Genomic DNA, 4,551 nt, shown 5'->3' with positions numbered 1-4,551 from the left:
TGGTCAGCCCAAATGACAAAAAAGGAACTCGTAATGACCATACCGAGTTTTGAAGGCAGTCTTCGGGATATTAGCTCCCGAATCTTCAACTGATGATAACCTGAATGCAAGTCAATCTTAGAAAACACACGGGCACCCTGTAACTGATCAAACAGGTCATCAATATGAGGCAAAGAATACCTGCTCTTCACTGTAACTTTGTTAAACTAGCGATAATCAATGCACATACGCATAGAACCATCCTTTTTCTTCACAAACAAGACAGGAGCACCCCAAGGTGATACACTGGACCGAATAAAACACTTATCAAGCAATTCCTGCAAGTGCTCCTTCAACTCCTTCAACTTAGGAGGAGCCATACGGTACGGAGGAATAGAAATGGTCTGAGTGCCCGACAACAGATCAATGCCAAAATCAATATCTCTATCGGGCGGCATGCCCGGAAGATCAGCTGGAAATACATCAGAGAAATCCCGTACCACTGGGACAGAATCAACTGTAGGGGTATCAATACTGACATCTCTCACATAAGCTAGATACGCATCACACCCCTTCTCAACCATTCGCCGAGCCTTAAGGAATGAAATAACTATACTGGAAGTGTGATCTAAGGTACCCCTCCACTCTACTCGCGGCACACCTAGCATAGCCAGCGTCACAGTTTTGGCGTGATAATCAAGAATAGCAAAATGGGACGACAACCAGTCTATGCCCAAGATAACATCAAAATCTACCATGCTGAGCAATAATAAATCGGCTCTGGTCTCAAAACCACTAAGAGCAATCAAACACGACCGGTAAACGCGGTCCACAACAAGAGAATCTCCCACAGGAGTAGAAACATAAACAGGGGAACTCAAAGAATCCCGAGGTACGCCTAAATGCGGAGCAAAAAAAGAGGACACATAAGAATAAGTGGAGCCTGGATCGAATAAAATCAATGCCTCTCTATAGAAAACTAGGACAATACCTGTGATGACAGAATCGGAGGTGACAGCCTCAGTACGGGCAGGAAGGGCATAGTATCTGGCCTGGCCTCCCCCTCTAAGGCGACCTCTACCTCCCTGACCTCCACCTCTAGCTGGTTGGGCAGGTGGGGTAGCAACTGGTGCTGTAATCATAGCCTGGAACTCTGCGGGGTACGCTGTGGCTGAGAAGCCTGTGGAGGTGCACCCCTCCTAAGTCTGGGGCATTCCCTCACCATATGGCGTGTGTCGCCACACTCAAAACAAGCTCTAGGAGGACGTGGCGGCTGTGGCTGGCTCGGGCCAGGTCTGCTGGACTGACCATTGAAAGCACCTCGTGTAGGAGGCGCGCTGGATACTGGAGGTGCATAATAGGGCTCCTGAGGTCTAGAAGGAGCTGGAGTACCACTGGCTACTGGAAGAGCCGAATGAATGGGGCGACCCATATAGCTCCTACCACGATGACCTGCAGCTGGGGAACGGGCACCAGAGAAATGACCCAACTCTCGAGACCTCTTGGCCTCCCTCTCCTCTCTATCCTTAGCATGCATGCCCTCTTCTCTCCTAGCAATGCTCACCACCTGCTGATAAGAAATGTCCATCTCCAACTCCCGGGCCATGCTAGATCTGATGCTGGGAATAAGCCCCTCAATAATCCAGCAAACTCTCTCGCGAACAGTAGAAACCAAGGCTGGTGCATGCCTAGCCAAGTCAGTAAAACGGAAAGCATACTCTGAGACAGTCATAGTACCCTGGCGCAAATGCTCAAACTCTGTGCGCCATGCGTCCCTGAGACTCTGAGGAACATACTCTCTTAGGAACATATCTGAAAACTGAGTCCAAGTCAGGGAAGCAGCCTCAACTGGACTATCCAACTCATAAGTACGCCACCACTGATAGGCGGCTCCTCGAAGCTGGAAGGTAGTGAATGAAACCCCACTCGATCCTGATATACCCATGGTACGGAGGATACGGTAGCACTCCTCCAGAAATCCTTGGGCATCCTCCGATGCTAGGCCACTGAATGTAGGAGGCTGGTACTTCTTGAACCTCTCCATGAACTGTCGTGATAGCACCTAGTCTCTACGACTAGGTAAGCCTAACAAATTGCGGAAAAAGGAAACGAAATACGAAACTAACAAAAACTGCGGATAAAAAAAACATAATGAAAACGCTTAAGATGCCGCTTGGCATATGCAAATACACACTCTCAAACTAAATCAACTCCCAATACATGGAATCTCATGAAATCACAAGTTGTAGATACTACATAGTGCTCTAACTCCAGATTTGTCTAATCAAAAGAAAGTACAGAAGGTCTATAGCTAAAAGGGAGAATAGAGAGGAACTCCTCGATCGGCGGACGAGGCAGATATACCTCAAAGTCTCTGAAGATCGCCTCGCCTCACTGATAGTATGGCTGAGCCGAAGAACCTGGATCTGCGCACGAAAAACATGTGCAGGAAAGGGCATGAGTACACCACGGTGGTACCCAGTAAGTGCCAAGCCTAACCTCGGTCGAGTAGTGACGAGGAAGGTCATATATATATATATATATATATAACACAAGATAAAGCAGTATAACATGCGACAAGATAATTAAAATAATAACAGTCGATAATGAAATAAAATCAAAGAAAGAATGTAACTCAACACACAGAGATAGCAACAGGGGATCTACCAGGATATCGTCCTATAGTCCCAAATGTAAATATCCAGAGGATCTCCCGGGATGTCGTCCCGTAGTCCAAGTCATAATGTGCAGGGGGATCTCCTGGAATACCATTACGTAGTCCCAAAATAAAAGTGCAGGGGGGAGCTCCTAGGATACCGTCCCGTAGTCCCAAAGTAAACATGCAGGGGTGGGATCTCCCGGGATACCGTCCCGTAGTGACAAAGTAAACATACAACAGAATCAAGAGAGAGTCTACAGTTTTATTCGAGAATAAACAGAAATCCTACTCTAAACAGGCTGCACAGAATATCAGTAACCAATTAAAACAAGTAAGCCAATTAGATCACATAGGCATGCTTTTCCTAACTAAACAAGAGGCTTCAAGTACAACTATTGCTCAATTACATGAAAACATAGATATTTACTTCATGAAAATGGGGTTTTTCAAATATTAGCACGTGTACGCACTCGTCACCTCACGTACACTGCACTCATATAACAACAGTGCCAAATCCTAAGGGGAGTTCCCCTACACAAGGTTAGGTAAGCCACTTACCTCGAACCAATGGTATTTCAAAGCTCAATCACCGCTTTACCTCTCGATTTCACCACCAATTCACTCGTCTCTAGCCATAATTAACATAAGAACATCAATAAACGCTAAAGAAACCAATTTCAATGCATAATCAAACATTTCCCAATATTTTTTCCAAAAAGTCAACAGTCGACACCGGGCCCGCTTGGTCAAAACTCGAAGTTCGGGCCAAAACCTTATTACCCATTCACCCCAAGCCCGGATATACAATTAGTTTTGGAACCCGACCCTAAATTGAGGTCTAAATCCCCCAAATTCGAAATTCCTAAGTTCTACCCAAAAATGCCTATTTTTACCATGAAAACTCTAGATTCTTGGTTGAAATCTTGTTAAAAGTTGAAAATGATTGAAAGGAATTAGTTAGAGATCACATACCAATGATTTGGAGAAGTTTGGGTCTTTGAAAAATCGCCTAGGGAGGCTTAGGGTTCGGAATTTTGAGAAATGAGTTCAAAATCCCGACTAAGTGATGTTTTACCCAGTTGCAGGTATTGCATTTGCGATCCCGGGTTCGCAAATGCGTACTCGCAAATGTGAAGCTTGGCCTGCCCTGCTAACATCGCAAATGCGAGCCTTTTGGTCGCAATTGCGATACATCCCCCCCCCCCCCCCAGCCTGACTTCTTCGCAAATGCGAAGAGCTGTTCGCAATTGCAAACACTGGCCTCACAACTACTCTTCGCAATTGCGAGGAGTATGTCACAACTGCGAACCCAACAGTGGTCGCAAATTCGAGGATTGATCTCGCAATTGCGAGATCTGAGGCTCTGCACAGAACTGAACCTGCAACATATTTCTACCAAGTCTAAAACACCCTGAAGCCTATCTAAAACTCATCCGAGCCCTCGGGGCTCTAAACCAAACATGCATACAAGTCTATAAACATCATACGGACTTGTTCGTGCGATCAAATCGCCAAAATAACATCTTAAACGACGAATTTAACACAAAAACTCATGAATTTTCAAGATAGTTCAAAATTTCTAACTTTTAAACCGAAGGTCCGAACTGCGTCAAATCTCTTCCATTTTTTCACCAAATTTCACAGATATGACTTAAATATTATAACGGACCTGTACCGGGCTCCGGAACCAAAATACGAGCTCGATACCATCAAGTTCCAACACTATTCAATTTCTAAAAAACTTCATATTTTCCAGCGAATAATTTTGAAGAAATTCATTTCTCGGGCTAGGGACCTCGGAATTCGATTCCGGGCATACGCCCAAGTCCCATATTTTTCTACGGACCCTCTGGGACCGTCGGAACACGGGTCCGGGTCCGTTTACCCAAAATGTTGACCGAAGTCAACTAAAA

This window comes from Nicotiana attenuata, unplaced genomic scaffold (assembly GCF_001879085.1).
Source record: "Nicotiana attenuata strain UT unplaced genomic scaffold, NIATTr2, whole genome shotgun sequence".
Lineage (NCBI taxonomy): Eukaryota > Viridiplantae > Streptophyta > Magnoliopsida > Solanales > Solanaceae > Nicotiana > Nicotiana attenuata.
The sequence above is the reverse complement of the archived record's forward strand: the minus strand, read 5'-3'. Positions refer to the sequence as shown.